Here is a 22813-nt window from a genome sequence, read left to right as displayed (position 1 = left end):
GAGAAAGGACCCAAATAAATAAAATCACAAATAAAAGAGAAGAGAACACAATCACCACCAGAGAAATATTAAATTATAGAATATTATGAAACACTATATGCCAAAAAATTGGACTACCTAGAAGAAATGAATAAATTTCTAGAAACATATAACCCATAAAAGTGAAACAGGGAGAAATAGAAAATTTGAACAGATTGATTACCAGCAAAGAGATTGAATCAGTAATCAAAAAACTCCCAACAAACAGAAGTCCAGAGCCAGCTGGCTTCACAGGAGATTTCTACCAAATATTTAAATAAGAGTTAATACCTATTCTTCTTAAACTTTTCCAAAAAATATAAGAGGAAAGAAAACTTCCAAATTCATTCTATGAGGCCAGAATTACCCCAATACCAAAACCAGATAAAACAAACCAAAAAAAAAAAAAAAAAAAGAGATCCACAGGCTATTACCTCTAATGAACATAGATGCAAAAACCCTCAACAATATACTAGCAATCAAATCCAACACTACATTAAAAAATCATTCCCCAATCAAATGGGATTTATTCCTGGTTGCATAGGTGGTTTGATATTCACAAATTAATCAATGTGGCACATCACATCAGTAAGAGATAAAGGATTAAGAACCATATAACCATTTCAATAGACAAAGAAAAAACATTTGACAAAGTACAACATCCATTTATGATAAAAAACCCCAAACAAAGTAGGTTTACAGGGAGCATTCCTCAACATAATAAAAACTATCTATGAAAAACCCACAACTAACATCCTCAGTGGGGAAAAAGTGAGAGCCTTTCACCTTAAGGTCACTTTTATTCAACATAATACCAGAAGTCCTAGCCACGGCAATCAGACAAAAACAAACAAAAGGCCTCCAAATCTGCAAGGAAGAAATCGAACTTTCATTCTATGCAGATGGCATGATACTATATATAGAAAACCCAAAGACTCCACCAAAAAAATGCTAGAACTGGTTAATGAATTCAGTAAAGTCATAGGATGCAAAATCAATTTATAGAAATTTGTTCCATTTCTGTACACCAGTAATGAAGCACCAACAGAAAGAGAAATTAAGAAAACAATCCCATTTACAATTGAACCAAAAATAGTACAATACATAGTAATAAACCTAACCAAAGAAGAGAAAGGCCTGTACTCTAAAAACTAAAACACTGATGAAAGAAATTGGAGACAACACAAAGCAATGGAAAGACATTCCATCATCATGATAGGAAGAGCAAATACTGCTACAGTATCTATACTACCCAAAGCAATCTACACACTTATTGTAATCCCTATCAAAATACCAACAGCATTTTTCACACAACTAGAACAAACAATTCTAAACTTTATATGGAACTACAAAAGACCACAAATAGGCAAGCAATCTTGAAAAAGAAAAGAAAAGCTGGAGGCATCACTACAAAGCCGTAGTAATCAAAACGGTATAGTGTTAGCACAAAAATGGACAGAGATCAATGGAACAGAACAGAAAACCCAGAAATTAACCCAAAATTATATGGTCAATTAATCTTTGACAAAGCAGGAAAGAATATTCAATGGGAAAAAGACAGCCTCTTCAATAAATGTTGCTGGGAAAACTGGACAGCAACATGCAAAAGAATGAAACTGGACCACTTTCTTACACCATACACACAAATAAATTCAAAATGGATGAAAGAAAATGTGAGACTTAACACCATAAAAATCCTAGAAAAGACCACAGGCAGTAATTTCTCTGACATTGGCTGTAGCAACCATTTTCTATATAAGTCCCGTGAGGCAAGGGAAACAAAAGCAAAAATAACCTATTGGGACTTCATCAAAATAAAAATCTTCTCCACAGTGAAGGAAACAATCAACAAAACAAAAAGCAACCTATGGAATGGGAGAAGCTTTTTGCAAATGACATATCTGATAAGGCTTAGTATCCAAAATATATAAAGAACTTACAAAATTCAACATCCAAAAAACAAATAATCCAATTAAAAAATGGGCAGAAGACATGCATAGACATTTCTCTAAAGATTTACAGATGACCAGTAGACACATGAAAGGATGCTCATCATCACTTATCATCAGGGAAATGCAAATCAAAATTACAGTGAGATATCACCTCACACCTGTCAAAATGGTTAAAAACAACAACATAAGAAATAACAGGTGTTGGTGAGAATGTGGAGAAAAAGTAACCCTTTTGCCCTCATGGTGGGAATGCAAATCAGTGCACTGTGGAAAACGTTATGGAGGTTCCTCAAAAAGTTCTAAAAGTAGAACTACTCTATGAGCTATCAAGCACACTACTGTGTATTTACCCAAAGAATTTACAGTGTATTTACAAAACATTAATTCAAAGAAATACATGACCCCTATGTTTACAGCAGCATTATTTACAACTGCCAAAATACAGAAGCAGCCCAAGTGTCCATCGTTGATGAATGGATAAAGAAGATATGGTGTATATATACATATAATGGAATATTTAATATTTTCAGTCATAAAAAGAAATATTCCCATTTGCAATGGCATGGATGGAGCTAGAGAGTAAAATGCTAAGTAAATGCTAAGAAATAAGCCAATCAGAGAAAGACAAGTATCATATGACTTCACTCATATGTGGACTTTTAGAAACAAAACAAATGAGCAACTGGGGGGTAGGGGGGTTGAGGGAGAGGGAGAGAGGAAGAGAGAGAGAGAGAGAGACAGAGAGGGAGAGGAACAGGGACACCAAGAAAGAGATTCAACCACAGAAAACAAACTGATAGTTACCATAGGGGGAGGTGGGTAGGGAGAAGGAGGAAATAGGTGATAGGGATTAAGGAGTATACTTGTGTTGATGGGTGCCAGGTGATTAAAATTAAAACTAAAACTAATAATAACAGTACAATAAACCCATAATCTATGGTCAACTGATATTTGGACAAGACACCAATACCATTCAATGGGATTAAGAGCAGCCTCTACAACAAATGCTGAGAATACTATATATCCACACGCAAACTTTTATCTCCTATCATACACAAAAGTTTATACAAAATGAGTAAAACACCTAAATGTAAGAGTTATAATTATGCAAATATTACAAGAAAATATAAGGATAAATCTTCATGACTTTGGATTTGGCTAGTGGTACTTAGATATAACACCAAAATCACAAGCAAATAAAAGAAAAAAATAGATAAATTGAACTTAGTCAAATCAATATTAAATCATCTTATGCCTCTAAGGACATCAACAACAGAGTGAAAAGAAAATCCACAACATGGGATAAAAACATTTGTAAATACTATATCTCATAAGGGTCTAGTATCCAGAATATATAAAGGATTGACAGCTCGACAACTAAAAGACAGTCTAATTTTAAGTTGGGCAAAGGATTTGAATAGATATTTCTTCAAAGGAAAGAGACGAGCAATGAGATGCCCAATGTCATAAGTCATTAGCGAAGTGCAAATCAAAACCCATGACAGACCGTATCACACCTACTCATATAGCTATAATTCTTTTTTAAAAAAGATAAACCGGGGCGCCTGGGTGGCGCAGTCGGTTAAGCGTCCGACTTCAGCCAGGTCACGATCTCGCGGTCCGTGAGTTCGAGCCCCGCGTCCGGCTCTGGGCTGATGGCTCAGAGCCTGGAGCCTGTTTCCGATTCTGTGTCTCCCTCTCTCTCTGCCCCTCCCCCGTTCATGCTCTGTCTCTCTCTGTCCCAAAAAAAAATAAAAAAAAAAAAAAAAAAAAAAAAGATAAACCAGTGTTGATGAAGGTGTGGAGAAACTGGAATTTATACACATTGCCAGTGGAAATGTAAAATGGTGCAGCTGCTTTGGAAAACAGTCTGGCATTTCTTCAAAAAGTTAAATATAGAATTACCATGTGACCCACCAATTTCACTGTTAAGTACTTAACAAAGGGAAACAAAAACATGTTCAAACAAAAAATTAAACACAAATTCTTACAGCAGCAATATTCATAAGAGCTAAAAAGTGAAAGTAATTCACCGTCCATCATTTGATCAAGAGACATGTAGTGTATCCATACAATGGAATATTATTAAGTCATAAAAAAGAATGAAGTCGTGACACAGCTACAAATTGGATGAACCTAGAAAATATTACACTAAGTGAAAGAAACTAGACACAAAAAGTCTGTGATTCATTTTACATGAAATATAGAGAATAAGCAAATCCATACAGATGGAAAGCAGATTAGTAGTTTCCATGGACTAAAAGGGGGAGAAGAGAATAACTTTCAATGAGTAGATTTCTTTGGGAGGAGGCAAAAATATTCTTGAAGGAGACAGTAGTGATGGTTGCACAATACTGTGAATGCAATAAAACCACTGAATTGTGTGTTTTTAGATGATTAAAATGGTGAAACTTATGTGACATAAATTTTACTTCAGTTAAAAAAAAATGGAGCGAAGCAGCGATGAATACAGCAGCATGGATGAACCTAAAACAGGTAATACTATATGAAGGAATCCTAATATATAAGAGTATATATTATATAATCCCATTAAATGAAGTTCTAAAATACTCAAAACAAACACATGATGACAGAAATCAGATCAACGGTTCATTTGGAAGAAGAAACAACCGGTAAAGCACAAAGGAAACATTTTGGGGTAATGAAAATGTTCCGTATCTTGAGAAAGTTACAGATTATACATTTTTATGCATTTGTCAAAGGAGAACACCGTTTGATCAAGAAATACGCATTTCATTGAACAATCAGATCTTCTATAACACTTGTTTTAATAACATGAAACTTGTTCCAACATGATTGATATATTAGGGAATAATAGGAATGGAATTTTGTGTTTGTTTACGCATGATTTAGTACATGAAAAACACTCACTGAATGCAAAAAAGAGCAGACAATTTAACAGCGCCAAATAGTGCACAAAACACCCATACCTCAAACCTCTACCACCTGCTTTAGCTCACCGCATATGTTACAAGCCATTCCCATCCATATCCTATTTTAACACAATCCATTGCACTGAGTTGAACAGTGTCCTTCAAAAAGTCATGTCTACCTAGGTCCTGTAAATATGACCTTATTTGTAGATAGTCTCTGCAGATGTAATCAAGTCAAGATGAGGTCATACTAGATTAGGGTAAACCCTAACTCCAATATGCCTCATGTCCTTATAAGAGGGAGATATGGACACAAAGAAACAGAGTACACAAGGGAGAAGGCTTCGCGAAGACAGTGGCAGAGACTGGAGTGATTGTATTTACAAACAAGGAATACCAAGGATTGCCAGGAACCACCAGCAACCGGAAGAGGTAAGAATTCTTCCCCAGAACCATTACAGGGAGCATGTACCTGCCAACACCTCACTTGCAGACTTGTAGCTCCCAAAACTATGAGAGAATAAATTTCTGTTTAAAGACACCCAGTTTGTGGTAATTTGTTACAGCAGCCCTAGGAAAGTAGCAGCTACCACTTCAAAATAACTCATAAGCTAAAACCATTCTGAAGCCCATTTCTACAAGGAAACATTAGGTCTTTTTCAAATTAATGTATATTATTTTTTCATATCCATTTAACATGTGTGAAACTGTGCTACCATTTTTACTAGTCCCTATTGTTCCCCATTTCACCAGCAAATGACACTATGCATGTATTGTGCCCCAAAACACGTTTTTCCCCATAAGCACTGCAATTCTTTGCTGAGCAATTTTCCATAGCATAGTGATTTTAGGAACACATGTGTCACAATATAGCAGAATTGACTCTATGTAAATTTTACCTCAATAAAAAAAAAATAAGAATGCAATGTTTGGGTATCATTTAGAGCTCTAAATTCATATAATATGAAATAAAAATGATTAAAATCAATAATCAAAATATCTGTTTCAAAAGGTTACAGATTATTTTAACTTTGACTTACAATTTCTACAGCATAAATTTATCCACTGTAACTGTTTAATTCAATGAATTCAATTAAATTCAATGAATTCAATTAAATTCATAGGGTTTTGTAACCATCACCACAGTTTAGTTTTAAAACACCATTATCACCCTAAGAGTTTTCTCATGTATATTTGCAGGCACTCCTCATTTCTATCAGTAGCCCCAGGCAATATGATGTATGTACAGTATGATGTAACTGTATTCTATACATGGCATATATTAGGATGTTTAATCTATTGTTGTATTTATATTCTATAATTTTCATATATTATATAATTACAATCATATATATATATATATATATATATTTGTATTTGTCATTGTTCTTCACAACAAGATAGATACCTCTCTGTAAGGTATTCTTTTTGTTTTCTTAACATTACAACCACCTACCAGGTTTCCATTAGCATGTAACTTCAATTATATTATCAAATAAGGCTGGGCAGACAGCTTCTTAGTAACACTCAGTTATTAAGAAATCAAGTTGCCTTGATTATGTATATTTCCTAAGTTTTCATCTATACAACTCATTGTCTAAGTTACTTCCTCTACAAATAGCTAATTGCCCATTTTCTGGTATCACCATCAGAAATTAACACTGTTTCCAAATTCTGAAAGTATCTTCTCAGTTCAAAAGCTTCAGCTATTACTTATCCCTAACCTTTAGGTCAAACTATTACCTAGGTTGCCTACACTCTGACTCCTCCTCACTTCTCAACTACATCAATATAGATTCTATTTCTTCTACTCAACTGAAATCCAAACTCCGCAAAATAGCTCCTGTTTTCTAAATGTAATTAGTGTACACTACTCAGCCTTCATCTTACCTGATGGCTTAGAAGCTTTTTATACTATTGACCTCCTTCTTGTTTTCATTACTTGTTTAGTACTTGTGCAAAACCAGCTTCATAACATGTCCTCTCCTAGTCTTCCTCCTCTCTCTTTAGTTGCTTTTCATCCTTGCTGTGGCATATTGTTCTTTGCCTGTCATTTAAATGAAGATGTTCTTCAAAGGACTGTTTTTTAATGCAAATCATGCCATCCTGGCTAACAAGATAAATAGAGGAGCTAACTTGAGCAGAGTTCCCAGATAGGCTTTTACTGTGGTTCAAAAGTGATGTGAAAATCATTTGTATGAGAAGAGTTATTCGGCATACTATTTCCAATTTATTCAGTGGCACTGAACACGCTACTTAATTTTTTTTGGTTATGGTTTCTCTATCTTCCAAATTAGTACATATATTTTCTTTTTACCTTACTAAAATGCTAGAATATTTCCAAGCTGTTTGCAAATTGTTTTTAAAGCCTTTGAGGATGTGTTATGTAAGCAACCAATAAATGGAAACGTTACTGAAGTCATAGTTCGCAAATATTTTTTCAATCTCTAATGTCATTATATGACATTATAATTTGGCAACGCTCACAGCTGTAAAGTGCACTTCTAGTTTTAAATTTACAGGCATTTACCCTATTTTTTTCACTTTATAGTTTGAATCATATCAGATGCTAACAAACGTACACATCCTCTCTCAACAAAGGTTGTCCTGGCCTGTGATCATGAATCATCTTTATTTTGTGCTATTAAAAACCAATACATCCTAACTAAAGAAATTCACTAAAATAAGTTGTAATGTCATCTTTTTTCTACTATTTAACCCCTAATCATTAGCTAGATATATTTCCAGGCCTGCATACACAAAGACATACTCCCAAAGACATATTCTTCTGTTGTCGAGAGGTCTCTCCTTATTGAGTTCTTGAAGAAGACATGTATCATAGTTTTATAATCTCAGAGAAAGAACTCTAGAAACTTAATCTGTGGTGGCAGAATTGCATCACAGTATTGGCTCTACAGTCAGATGATCTGCATTAGATTTCAGTCTCTTTTATTTAGTACTTGTGTGAATTAGGCAAGTTATTTAACTATGCCCAGTTTTCTTATCTGTAGATTGGGTAATAATACCTATAAGAATTCCTTACATGAAATAAGAATATATGTATAACTAAGTAGTGTTTAATATATATTTAACACTCACTAAAGTTAGCTACTACAACTATTATCTACTCCAACTCTCAACTCCTACATGAGCCCATGCCATTTGGCTCACACGTGGCCATTTCATTAGCAAGATCCCACCAGCTCATACAGAACTACAGATGGCTACTTATATTTAGGAGAACCAATTCTCTTTAGAGAATCCCTTTGGTACCGTTTTCACCACAACACTCAGGATTAGTTTGTATGCTTCCATATCTATTTTAGTGTCATCAGTTATTTTACATCAGGTACGGGAGCACAGAATAGGAAGAAGAGAAGAATATCCTTCAATATCCCTCCAGGAAATATATTACAGCAGCCAAGAAAAAAGCAAGATTCTACTGGCTAACTGCAGGCAAATTTTGTTTTTCTGAAATTTGTATTTTCTTTGTTGAAATAATAGGGACAGTAAGCATATATAAAATGACAAACATGTTTGCTCTGAAATCGGTTTCTTTTTCTTCCTGATTCATTCCACTCGGCAATTATTTAAGACTCATTCAGTAGGGTTCATATTGAATTAAATGTTTACAATGTATTTTTGCTTTTCAAGAAAGGCTAAATCATTTCATTCCATAATTTCAGATATAGAAACAAGGTTCTTTTTAGGAAAAATAAGGATAAAATACATTAAATTCTATAATTCTAACTATTGAAATATGAATCCAAATAACAAAAATGTATACGTTTTCTACCCATTAGAGTTAGACAATCTCTGTAAATCTATTTCTTTCCTTTTCTATGCTTCACTTAAGAAGTATACTTACTGCACCTAAACGGGAGTTTTATTTCATTTTGGGTTGGGCAAGACCAAAAAATGTAATATAAAAATGAAGAAAAATTTTTGTATTATATTCACCTATTATTGTCTCTGTTGCTCTACAGGCTTAACATTCTCCAGTAGTAATGAATTCTTTTATAAAGTCAGGAATTATAATGAGCTGCTTTTTGTTAACCAGTATAGTCTTTCCAGTTGAATCCCACATAGTAAAACCAATGAACATTTACCTTGACTCAGAAGAGAGGAAATTTGTTGACTGTTTTCTAAAATAGAAATTAATACTTCCATTTGAGGAATATTAAATAAACAGTATTATATGCTTTTTCATAATATAATTGTTTTATTTAAATTACCCCAATATACAGTTTTTCATTGTTCTTGTTTATACAGAATAAAAAAGGTACCTGATTATATGTGTTCCTTCCAAATAAATAAATAAATTCTATGAAAGGCTTACAGAACAAATGGTATTCATCCAGATACAGAAAAGGCTGACCTACCTGTCACTCCACTCTTTATTATAGACTACAACAAGAAGCCACATCGAAAAAAAAATGTAATTTATACCAGACTAAAAATAAAAGCATCCTACTGAACATACTCATCAGAGTGCAGACAATTTGAAATATGTACTCTTTTTGTATTTTGCACCTATGCTTAAATACTTGTGCTACAAGCTAAAACCTTTTTAAATTCCCTTTAATAGTATAAATACATACAGTGTCTCTTTCTTTTAAAAGAACTTAAAATGCAAATGATTAACAAAAGAAGGAAAACAAAGATAAAGCATTACTATCAGTAACCATAAATTTTGACAAAGGAACCCAATACTTAGTTTCTCTCTCCTTTGGGCCTATAGTACATTCTTCCAATTTGCAGCAACCTATTGATGTTACATGCACACACTTTGTCACTAACTGAAGAAGAGAGGGTTAATCAGATGTTTCTTTACCCTCTAAAAGTTCAGGTATAGGCTTCATGCATTTGTTATTTCTAAAGACCTTCCCAAATGCCCTTGGGACTCACACTTTCCCTCCAGGAATGTCTACAGGAGTCCCCATATTGCTTTCCCTAAGATTTAAACTGCAGGGGCCAACAGTTTTATTGATTCTGATGGCTCAGTGGACATGCACCTTTGTCATCCTTCTCTGGGAAAATAACATGGATCCTTCAGAATCCAGTTAAAGTACTATAGTTTCTAGGAAAGTATACCTGACTCTCCTATAATCACCCCCCCCAATTCCCTTAAATTTTTCTGAACCCCTCTAGCAACATTTTGTGTCAATCAGTTTACGAAATCCTATGTAAAACTGTATTTTATAATATTAAGTATATATGTAGTCTCTCCAAGCCTTATATTCTACAGGGCACCTAGTATGTTTGCCCATAACAGATGCTTAAAAATACTACTTGATGTACTGACTCAATCCCTGCTTTTGACTGGTGTTTACATCTCTCATTGTTGAATTTGTTGTCCTTTCAGCCTCATAAAACATATGATACCTTGCTCAAAATATGGCAGGATGGCCAAGTATTATATGATGAAACCCAAAAGAATTCAATATAAACCAATCTCCCCAAAACATCATCATCTTTGATTACCCTTCAGAAAACAGAATCTAGTCCTTCATCATGTGTGAAGCTGAACATCCAAAAGTAGGCTCCTAAAAAAGCCACATGTGTTTATCACATGGGAGAATTAGACCATTAAACTAAGATGAGAATGCTGGAGAGTGCAGGAATATTTGTCAACAAACATTTTCTCAGTAACTAAAATATAGTGCAACAATTGAGAGTACACACAAACACACACACACAAAATTCAATACAGCAGTTGCAAATCAATGGAGCAAGAACATTCAGTGCTACATTCTTACCTTCCTCTCTGTCTATCTTGGTCTTCTAAACAAGCTGCTGTTTTCTGGTTTCTTCTAATGTACATAAGAAATGCTAAGATTATTAAATTTATGTTAATGTCTTTAATACAGCAAGGAAATTACTTGCATTTGGAAAGGGAGAATTTAGTCCAAGCAATAAATGACTAATGATAGATTTTGTTTCATCAACTGGAATCCACAAGGGAAAGACTAAATACTGAACATCACTGTGAGCACAGAAACCAAATTCTGTAGGTAACCACCTGCCTTGCTTTCGAGTGGTAAAGGCCCACCTGAGTGTACTATACATGGTTCAGTTTTATCTCCCCTCATGCTAACTTCTACTCTCACCCTGTACTTGAATCACTCAGCCACACCCAACATATCTCCCTACTTTTTTATTCCTACCCTTCTCTGATTTATCTTTAAAGAAAAAGATCGGACTACATCACAACTTTGATTAAGCTAAGCACCACCTCTATACTAGCAACAAAGCATGGTTTCTCACCATACTTACAATAAAATTCAAATTCCTTATGGCCTATGAGCAATTCCACGATCCTGCCCCTCCCTCCCTTTCTGTCATCATTTTAGTCTTATTAACCCCTTAGTTCCATTCCAAAGGCCTTCCTTCTGTCCTTGATCATACCATTTATCCTATGTTGGGTTTTTTCACTTGCTATTTGGGGTGATGGGCAAAATCAGCTCAGATTTCATTTCTTTGGAGAAATCTTTGTTTCTCAACCTTAAGTCTTCCTATCCTCCAGGCCAGTCACCTGCTTTACTTTCTCCATAGCACAGAGTAATATTTGAAATTAGCTTTTCGTTATTTGTGGTTATCGCCTTTAAAATAGATCTCCCTGACCTGTTCTCTCTCTAGAGCCCAGGACAGCTCTGGCACAGAGCAGGTTCTCGGTGTATATTGGCTAAATAAAGAACGACTAGGAGCAGAAGCAACAGTTTCTCAGTTCTGAGTCACTTAAGTGCCAAAGAAAAGAACAAGGGGCTGAATTTAAAACAGGGACAAGGAGGGAAAAGTTAACTTCACCTGTGGAGCTAAAGAGGCTTCCGACACTCTTCCAAGATTCAGAAACCACTGTTATTATCTGGCCCTTACACATTGAAACAAAAGTGTCAGTGAAAAACCCAAGACAGTTGGGTTTTTATATAAACAAATAAAACGCAGTGAATGTATAAATCCTAGGACAGTTTCAGTTGTTAAACTGATATAAAAGGAAGAATCCCTGGGAATAGTAGACAATTATTTTTACTGTAACATTTTTAAATATAATGTGAGTATGTACATGTCATTTTCATTAAACAGCAAACTACTTATAACATGTCTTAATGTATCATAAAATTTAACCTCCAACTATGAGTAATTCACCTTCAAATACGCACACTTGTGGAGGCTTAACAAGTAAGTATCAGTAACCTCTAGTATTGAATAGTCACCTGCCCTGTATTTTCCTGGATTTAATGACTTTACTTCTCTTGTTTCCTAATAAGACAACTAAGTCTCTGGCTACGTTTCTTCCTCTCTGTCCTAGACAAGCTCTTATTGTTATGCCCTCACAGCCAGGCCATCCTTATCTATTTGCCTGTGACTGAACCCATGTAACTTTGCTGGCCTCCTAAAGCCCTCTCTTCTGATCTAGTCCTTGAGATCCTTCTCTGCCTTCAAATGAATCTTTGGTTTAATCTTCAGGTTAGCTGGGTGATCAACAGCTCAGGTAAAGCCTATTTCCTTTCCATTTTCTTCCTACATATGAGGATTTTTCAGCTTCTGTGTTCAAGATGGTAAGCAAAGTACTTTTATCTTGGTGCCACATTTAATCTTTTGCTTAATTTAGAAACAATTTCACTCTGCAAACAAATCTTGCATATTTATGAACATGAGCAGGTTAAACGGTCATCTTTTATCTGTAATTCTGTAATGGAGTCAAATTATATTTTCAAGGAAACAGAAATTTTCCATAGAGCCTATTTATACAACTCTAAACATCCTGCAAAATTTGTAGTGTAAGTGAAGCTTGTTCTGTTTCATCTTTTATCCTCTCTAGAAAAGGAGTTTATGTTTTTAGTAGTTGGGGAGATTTTAAATTTAACTGATGTAAGAGGATCATTCCAGTTTACCATAAAAACAACCCAGTGACCTTTTTCATGTTCTGTCACAAGCGGGAGTGACAGATGGACAGGTGGTCCTGCACTGAGTACTGCAGTGTGTGTGTCTACAGTATAGAGAACTGACTTCGTTATGAAACATTCAAACAACCTCAGAGAGTAAAGGCTTTGAACTTTTCATCTGAAACTATTTTTAAAGAGGAAAAATGGAGTCATTGATAAATTTTAACATAGCAGTATCCAAGAATCAGTACATGTGGATTATATTCTCAATGCAAAAAAAAAAAAAAAATTATAAGTAGTCCACATCACAGTTGGGTCCAAATAGTACTTTACTCCAATACTAGTCAAAATGCTAGGAACAATTACTATATTTTACTTAAAGCATTCCTTCAAAGGAGCATTTTATAAAGTACTAGGCTAAAGTGTTCACATCATCCCTTCAAGAAGGTAACAATGCCAGTAACTTATTATTGTTGTTAACAGTCATTACTACTGTCATTTTTCTTCACAATCATAAGTAATATGGGTTGTTTCTTTTCACCCTTCATAAAACGCTTAAAAATGAGCCACACAAGAGAAAGTAGTGTACTCAAAATCTTTAAGAACTCATCATTTGGATGCAACAGTGAGAAAAGGTGAGAGAGGAAATATGAAAAAAAGAGGCAAATACAGAGGATTGTGAAAAGAGTGAAAAAAATATTTTTAAATACCAGTAATAATTTGGATACAGGTAGAGAAAGGAACAAATCACATGTATGTCAAGAAAAAAAAAAGAGAGAGACCATTTTCAGTTTATGAGTAAAAGGCACAAGGGGCATCCAAGTGGCTCAGCTGGTTAAGCGTCTGACTTCGGCTCAGGTCATTATCTGTTTGTGAGTTTGAGCCCTGTGTGGGCTCTGCACTGACAATGTGGACCCGGCTTTGGATTCTCTGTCTCCCTCTCTCTCTGCCTCTCCCCAGCTCACATGCTCTCGCTCTCTCTCAAAAATAAACATTAAAAAAAAAATCAGTTCCCTTTATTGAAAAAAAAAGGCACAAGACATATATAATCCTAGCACCTTTTCCTTCTGTAGTCATTTTGTCTTCTAGGCTAGAACCTGGAAGCCTAGAGTTTGTCATGTCCAAAAACCAAAAGGCCTTGGCTATCCCAAAGATGTACATGCTACACAATTTCATGCAACCCTCAAGCTCCAAAAACATGGTATCAACAATAGATTCCAAACACGGTAATTCTCAGCCTAATCAGGGACCACTCTGTGTATCAGGCTTGAAATCTTACCATTATTTTTTATTAGGCAATCTTGATTTAAAAAAAAGGGGGGCATGAAATTTCAAAGGAGCCTAGAAATGACTGCACAAAATGGGACAGACAAGAACCAGGTGAAATAAGAGCAATGCCTGGGGAGAGAAGACACAGGAGGCCAGTCACATTTCAGCATGATGAAAGGGTGCTCTGCAGAACTGGAAGCCACTTGACACCGAACGTTCGCTGTGAAAAAGACCAGTACCTCTAAGTAGGGGACTATAATCAAGTTCTATCTATTTCATGTTTTACCAACAGAGTAGTTCTGTAGTACAAAAACAAAGTGTATGGAAGAACTAGGCAGAGTTCATAAAGTAATCCTGTTACTTTCTACAACATTCAGACATGAGCCTCTCCCTCCAGAAGTTTCTTATATTGTCCTATTGCCTCGAAAGTGCAAATAATAACAATGTAAAATGCTGAAACTGATCTTTACATATTAATACTTTATTCAGCAAGTAGTTATTAAACACCTAAATATCTACTCTGTGCCAGACAGTGAAGATAGAAAAAATGACTATAGGGTAGTCTCTGTCCTTACAAAATATAAAATCCAGTGAGGAGATTAAGGAAGGCAACAGTACCTACACAGCCTATCATGTGACAGGTGGGTGCTGGGGGCACTGGGGAATGAAACACCCAAGACAGTCATCAACTCATGCTAGAGAACCAGTGAACATTTCCTAGAGAAGACTATGCATGAGACGATTCTTAAAGAATCAATAAAAGTTACAGTGGTAGAGAAAGGAGAGGAGCACTGAACAGCAGGAGCATGATGCACTTGGAAAGTATAAGTAATGGTGCTTTATATGGAGAACTGCCAGCAGTTGGGACCAGAGCAATTAGCCGTGGGCTGAATTGAAAAGAATTTTTAGGCTAACCAGCAAAATTGGCCTTTCCCCTAAAAGGTACTGGAAATCACTGTAGATTTTTTAAAATCAATTTCGAGGTATAATTTGTGTATAATAAAGTATACTCACTTGAAGTATATAATTCAATGAGTTATGATAGACACGTAAAGCTGCATAAAAACCACTATAATTACAATCACGACATTTCTATCATCATCCAAATTTCTTTGAATCCTTTTGTAATTCATCCCTCCTTCCAAACCCAGCCCAAGGCAACCATCCATCTACTCCTCCTTATTGCTACAGATGAGTTGGATTTGTGGGTGAGGATCAAGTGGTTGTTTCCATTTCATGCTAATGTAAATAAAGTTGCTACAAAAATACCTGGGAGTGGAGTATCTGGCTTATGTGGTAGGTATATGTTTAAGCTCTTAAGACACCAAGTTTTCCAAAGTGGTCCTATGATTTTACATCCATACCAGACATGTATGAGAATTCCCGTTGCTCTACATTATCACCAATAGTTGGTATTATCAATTTTCTAATAGGTGTGTAAGTGGTATCTCACTAGTTTTAATCGGCATTTCTCTGATAACTAATGATGCCATGCATCCCTTCATGTGCTTTTTTGTCCATTTATATATATTTATCAGTGAGATGTTGGCTCAAATATTTTAACCAATTATCTGTGTTGTGCAGAGGAAGTGATTATTTTGTTACTGAATTACAAAAGTCCTAAAAATATTCTGGACTTAAATTCTCTGTCAAATATCTTATTGTGAATATCTTCTCCCATTCTTCATCTTGAATTTCATTTTCCTCATGGTGTCTTTCAAAAAACAAAACTTTTTAATTTTAATAATATCCAATTCATCCTCTTTTTTATGGTTCATGTTTTTGTGCCCTATCCAAGAAATCTTAGACATGAAAGAGTTAATATAACTCTAGGACAAAATTCTAAGTGTATATTTTTATCTGTTCCATGTGCATGTTAACTGTTTATCCTTTTTACTGACTGGGATAGAAAAGAATGCATAACGTTAACCTTTACCCATATTAATTGGCTCAGTAGATGCCACGTCTAATGCAGCATGTGTGATCAGGGCTACAACTTGGTTAAACTTACAGTTGAGACTATGGTCATTCTTTAATATCCTTTTGGTTTCTGCAAGAGCCAGACTGATAAATTAAATGGAAATACAATAGGTAATACCACCTCTGCATTCTTGAGATTCTTAAAGATGGCACCAATTTTTGCTAATCCCTCTTCCACACACATATAAGCAGGATGAGATACTGTGTTTTATTTCTCAGCACCTTGAAGGGAGGGAAGCCTTTGTCACTACTACTTTTACTTCCTTACTGGTCAAGGACTCTAAGTAGCAGTTAGAGTTACTCTAATGGCCAATTATGTTAGTACCATTTATATATTCAGAGACCAGGGGAATGATTATTGGTTGGGTAAATGGACCCAGCAGACCTACTATAAACCAGATTGGGCCAGGACTCCCATTTACTACACTGTCTCCATAAGTTTCCACTCTAACAGTGGTCAATGATGCCCCTCCAGTTTTCAGATATCTGTGTCAACTTCAACTGTGTCTGATAGTCCTCAAAATGTCTGGGTATTCCTTTTGCCCCCAGTATACATTTACCCAAGAAAACAGCTATAGGTCCTTCCTGGGAAGCATTATTACAATATATATTTGCCAGTGGTTTTACAGGGTCCTTCCTTCTGTGGACTGCCACCTCATTAGTCAGTGGTTTCTGGATCTGAAAACTGTCTCAGGCACCTGGGAAAAGGATCATGGCTTTTTATTAGGGAAACCATCCTCAGCTCATGTATTCTCGCTATGTTTAAATTATTCATCAGTATTAAAAAAGACTATTTAACAGTACCCTTGTTAGCTGCCTACCTATTTTGCCCATAGGGATGTCATGTTCATTCAAGAAGTTTGGGAAGTTTTAGCAATTACTTTGTCAAATTTTTTTTTTCTGATCCTTTCTCTTTCTCCTTTCATTCTATAATCTGATTAACTATATTTTAAATTTGTTGATATTATTCAACAATTCTCTGAAACTCTTCCATTTTTTAATGTATTTGATCTCTCATCTTTAGGGTTTATTTTCATCAAATTCACTGACTCTATCATATTTATTGTGCTATTAAATCCATGCACTAATTTCTTAAACTTTCAGATATTATATTTTTCCCTATAATTCCCTTTTTGTGTTTTTTATAATTTTCCATTCATCTTCTGAGATAACCTATCTTTTATTTCATTACTTAATTGGCCATACTTATAATAGCTACTTAAAGGTCTTGTCTAAGAAATAAAGATATGGATCACCCAGCAGTTCACCTCAACTGATTGTTTTTCCCCCTGAAATGATCACATTTTCCTAGTTCTTCATATTTTAAGCAAAAATGGATTTTATTCTTAGCATCACGAAATTGTATTTTGGAGTCTCTAGATTTTGTAATATCGTTCTGAAGAATGTTCGTGTTTTTGACTTAGCAGAAAATACGGGAAATTAATTTGGTTAGATACAAATTCCAACTCCATTTCACCTGCAGTAGATGGAAATTCAAATCTCAGTTAAGTCCTTTCATTTTTAGCATTGTTGAGTCTATCCTTACATGTGTGGTCTAGGTCAGCCCACCCTTTAGGTGGAGTTCACACATTACTATAGGTACCTAGAGTTTTTGACAAAGAAATGCAGTGTTTGGTGTTTCTCTCTCTCCTTTGGCCTTATCTTGCTTTCTTCTACCTTGCAGTGACCTGTTAATGCTATAAAGCACTTACTTTGTCAGTAACTAAAGAGGAGAGGGTTAATCAGATGCTTCTAGCATTGTCTGTCTGGAAGTCCAGGTACAGGCATCATGCATTTGTTATTTCTAAAGAGCTTCCCAAATGCCCTTGCGACTCATATTTTCCCTACAGGAATGTCTACAGTAATCCCAATACCATTTTCCCTCTGATTTAAGCTGCAGGCACCAAAAGTTTTATTGATTCTGATAGCTCACTGGACATGCATCTTTGCCATCCTTCCGTGGGAAAATAAAATGAATCTTTCAGAATCCAGTTAAAGTGCTGCAATTTCTATGAAAGTCTACCTGAATCTCTTATAATCACCCCTGGACTCCCTTGAATTTCTCTGAACCCTTCTAGCAACACTTTGTATCACCCAATGTATAAAATCGTATGTACCATTATCTTTTATAATTTTGTTAAGTATGAGTTTCTGCACATACCTAGGGCTTCCATTTTCTGGCTCTCTCTTCTTCCCTTAAGCTGTAGCTACTACAGGCTCCTCTATTCCTCTGGTCATAAAGCCAGCAGGTTTTCTATGGCAATTTCAGCTGCCCTACACCAAGACATGAACTTCATCCCCGGACTAAAACCACAAAAACATGGAACCTATCATTTGCCATTCCCTCTTCCACATTTTACTCCCTTCCCAAAAAATCTACAGGCTGAGTTTAAGGTATCTGTGGAATATCCAGTTAGAGATATCAAGTATGAAAACAGGCCAAAACTGGAAAGTTATCCAAAATCTGGATTGGTTACCCCAAACTGCAGATAAACTATTCAAAACTACATTCTCCTTTCCTATCTTGATCATAGAAGAAAAAAGCTTAAAAATTAATTTTATGATCTACTGTAAGGTTATAGATAGTGACATTTCATCAGAAATATATCTGAACACACGCTTGGTGGGATTTTTAGTGAATATTTTGCCTTCTAATAAAGAAAATACAGATTCAACTGTTTATCACTTCCTCCACGTTCCCTTTCTGGAACATGGATGTGATGCCAGGAGACAAAGCAGCCTTTGCATGACCAGGAAGCAACAAGCAGTAGGACAAAAGCCAATATGCTAGCAGTTCTGGAGCAAAAAGACAGAACTTGGATCACTAATGATTAGAAGGACTTCTGCAAAAGCCATGGACTATCTCTGGACTTATTATTCAGTATGTGACAAAAAGTATGTCCTATTTTCTTCAGCTGTTTATCAGACTTTCTGTTCATTACCACTGATACTTTCCTAATTAATACAATGAAAATAAAGAAAACAACTCAAGAAAGAGATCTAGTCAGGAGACAGGTCAACAGGGCACACCAAGCAGCTGAAGCTCTGGTTTTAAATGAGATCAAGTGAAAATACTATACAGTAAAAGGAAAACAGGGCTGAGAATCAAGTGTTGCAGAACCCTCTCACTTAAGAGGAACTGGTAGAGGAAAGCAGCAGCTGAAAAAAGACATACAACCATAAAGAATTAAAAAGAGAAAGTGATGACCTAGAAACCAAAAGAAGAAAAAGCAGGTATCAGTGTTCAAATGCTACAAAGTAGGGCTAACCAAGCACAGGGAAGTGTCCGTTAGGTTTGGCGGTATCAAAGTAGAGCATTTTAGTGTAACAGGAATCAGGTTCTAATAAACCTGGTTTGTGGATAATCTGTTTCTCAGCCACTGACTGAACTGCACCCACCACCCCAGCTAAGTGTACCTTTCAGGCTGGCTGTTGGTCCCAGAGCAGATCATGAAAGGCAACATAGATGGATCCTTGCTTCAAGTCAAAATACAATTCAAAGTGCAAACTCTATTGACAGAAGAACAATAGGACCTTTCTTAATATCAAAGGCAGCATATTTTATATCCCTTGAAAATAAAAATAAGAACTTAAGTTTAGAGTGACCTACCAAGTGGGCAACAGAGTGGATATTCCTGACCCTTTCACTTAAAAAAAGAAAAAAAAAGCAAGATTCTAAGGTTCAATATCTGCCTGGTTCCCTGCAGCTGTGACACAGGTCTCAAATATGCTTTGAAGATAAGAGGCACTTGAGTCAGTAATACAGGTGCAGGAAAGGAGGAGGGGATAAAATGGAAAAATTGAAATACAGTGAAGGAAGAAACTTATTAAGTGTTCCTTTCTTTTATCAGTAATCAATAATCTGAAAATATTAGCATAGGGAGGATTTAAAGACATAAATTCTATAGAAAAAGTTATAAAAAGGAAGTACAGATGTAAAGAGTGACTGAAAGAGAGGCCGACCAACCTTGAATGTCTAACTTAGCACTGAGGGGTCTTCATAACTGCAGGAAACATTCCTTTTTTCTTTCTATTGCTATAGAATTGGTAAGAACGACTTGAAAAGGCATGCGAGAATTTAAAACTGTTTCTTTCTTTCTTTATTCCTGTCTTTTAGAGAATTCTTTAAACCTAAAGAAGATGTATGGAAAACCCACAAAGCAATTAGAAAAAGTGAAAAGACGGTTAGCAACAATTAAAATCCTTTCTGCTTCATTAACTTTTCATTGTTAAATGTTGTCACTGATTAATGCCAGGCTGAGATGTTGAATACATCTCTCAAATAGCACGTGTATCAAGAAATGAATCAAAGAAAAAAGCAATACAAGAGAACTCACAGAATAAGCTTGTTAACAACATGACATGCGGTAAAGGCTCAAATTAAAAGTGTACGTCTCTATTTTGAGCATTCCACTAGGCACTTTGTGCTCACAAAACTATGTACGTGGGGTTACGTGCAATCTTAACATTTCCCAAAACATTCCTCACCAATGTAAACATAACACAGGTGAAAAGGATTAGTTACATGATTTGCAAGGCCCAGTGCAAAATGAAAATGTGGGGCCCCTTGCGTAGTAAGTAGGAAAAAACAGTTCCTCTAAAAGTACTAAAATATGTTTATATATTTCCTTTTGTCTGCAGTCTCTCAACTTTTCACAGTATTTATTATTTGCTATTTACCATAATTCTAATTTTTTTAAATTACAACTTTAAATTGAATTAATTTCACCACTTTATATTTTGCAATGTCACAGTAAAGGAAAACATGAGAGGATTTAACTCCTATGTGGCACCACAAAATGATGTAATTCATACACCTTAGCTTGTGTATGTAGATGTGTTTCATTCTCACCAGAACAGCAGAAACATTCCACAACACTAACTCAACTGGTTTTACTTCTTTAATTTTTAATACTTTTAATTATGGTAAAATAAGCATAACAGAAAATTTACCATCTTAGCTGTTAAATGTATAGTTCAGTGGTCTTGGTACATTAACACTGTTGTACAAACCTTTTATTTCACGTCTCTAACGTGCATACATTCTACACTGTTTACCTTTGGCTGACTGATGTGTAAGGAAGTACCGAAAGGGAGGGGAAAAAACGGAAGTCCTATTTTTCCTTTCTTTTTATTATTTTCAGTGCACATGGCTGGCTAATGCAAAGAAGTAACACAGGTAAGAAAAGTATGCTAGAATTCCTTAGCTGTTTATGTTTTTTTAGAAGGCCATCACTGTATTCTTTCTGTGTTAGAAACAAGTTGTTTCTACCCGACCGGGCCCACCACTCACTCAGCCTAGTCTTAATCAGCCCCAAGCATCAGGGGATTCTGTGCTGTAGGTAATTAGGTGGCAAGAAGCTGCGGACATGCGTATTAAGTATATTTCGTTCCTCTCCTCCTGTGCTCCATTTTCCCACTGGCCTTCACTTAATAAAACACAGGCAGAAGACAAAACTGTTCAGCATTTCAAGATGGCAACAGTAGGACATTCACCTAAGCGCGAGGCTTTCTGAGAACGAGGCCTTAGTGGCTCCTGGTGACTGCACAGGCCCCACGCACAGGAGGCTTCAGCTGCAGATTGCGGAGACTGAAAAGGATGAGTCCTGGCACTTACAGTGCACTTTACCGTTTACAAAATATATTCTTACCCTTTTCTTCATCTGTCCCGTTACTTCCACCTGCAGAGAGCTGGTGCTACCGCTGTCAAATTAAACAAGAAAGCCATTAAAGCGGCAGGCCGAGACGCCAGGGGTGTGGACAGAAACAAAAAGCTAAGGCAACAACCAATCACAAACAGCCCACGCAACAACCAATCACAAACAGCCTACCATAAACAGAACGCTAAGGAACAACCAATTGCAAACAGACAAGTAGGCTTTTGGTGGTAGCCAGGGGAGGAGTTTCTTTGTTTCCTTGCTTCCTTTAGGGGTCTTTTCCTTGCCTCCTATCCACCTTCTCCTAATCGCTCACTGTGTGGCGCTGCCCCATTCAAGTCTATGTTTAAATTTCTTTAAAAACTATTTTAATGTTTCAGTTCATCTTTCAACACCGTTTACGTGCTGGAGAGATGCCTGGCTAGCCCAACTTCCGTGGCTAACTAGGGGCATAATGTGGAATAGAAACCAGGCATCCTGATCCCCAGTTAGGCACTGGTCTCAAATTTCTTCTCCACTCCGAGAAGAGCCACTACACTGCAAATGGAGCAACTACATTTGTCTGTCCTTGGGATGCATTTTCTGCGTAAAACCAGAGACCCCAAAAAGCCATTGAAAAATGGATGTAGTTACAGAAGAGTTAAAAGGACGATCAGGAAGAGTGACCCAGTGAAATCTCCCTGCAGGGCAGAGGTTTTGAGGAAAAGTTCGAAATGAATATTGGGTAAAGACAAAGCCTATGTGGAGAAGAAACATCCTCTCCAAAATAGCAAGTGAGCAGAGAAACTAATCTGGAAGGGTCATGATTTGCACGCCTCCATGAAGAGTGTCAGCTGAAGATGCCATGTTTGCCATAAACTAATTTAATCTTCCAACCCATCTGCTTAAAGCTCTTTCCTCCTGCATCCCTCAGATAGCTAAATCAGTGGTCTCTTCTAAACTCTTTTGTTCTGATAGCCACACAACTCATAGATACAATTAATGCAGCCAAATATATGTATGACATGTTTCTAAACTCATGGTTTTAATTTGGTTGGCTTTTTTTTCTTTTAATGTGTATTTACTTTGAGAGAGAGAGACACAGAACCCGAAGAAGGCTCCAGGCTCTGAGTTGTCAGCACAGAGCCAGATGCCCACCAACCTTGAGATCATGACCT

The 22813-nt window shown here is 36.0% G+C and overlaps 1 long non-coding RNA gene across 1 annotated transcript; it reads right to left on the bottom strand.

Annotated features, from left to right (window-relative positions):
• Positions 1-14011: 14011 nt before the first annotated feature.
• On the bottom strand, positions 14012-21741 carry LOC123607666. The gene is made up of 2 exons (XR_006716842.1): positions 21651-21741; positions 14012-14239 (listed from the first exon to the last, which is right to left on the bottom strand). It is a non-coding gene; the product is annotated as an uncharacterized LOC123607666 (long non-coding RNA).
• Between the last annotated feature and the right edge of the window lie 1072 nt (positions 21742-22813).

This window comes from Leopardus geoffroyi, chromosome A2 (genome assembly GCF_018350155.1).
Source record: "Leopardus geoffroyi isolate Oge1 chromosome A2, O.geoffroyi_Oge1_pat1.0, whole genome shotgun sequence".
NCBI lineage: Eukaryota > Metazoa > Chordata > Mammalia > Carnivora > Felidae > Leopardus > Leopardus geoffroyi.
This window is presented reverse-complemented; position numbering and strand designations above follow the sequence as displayed.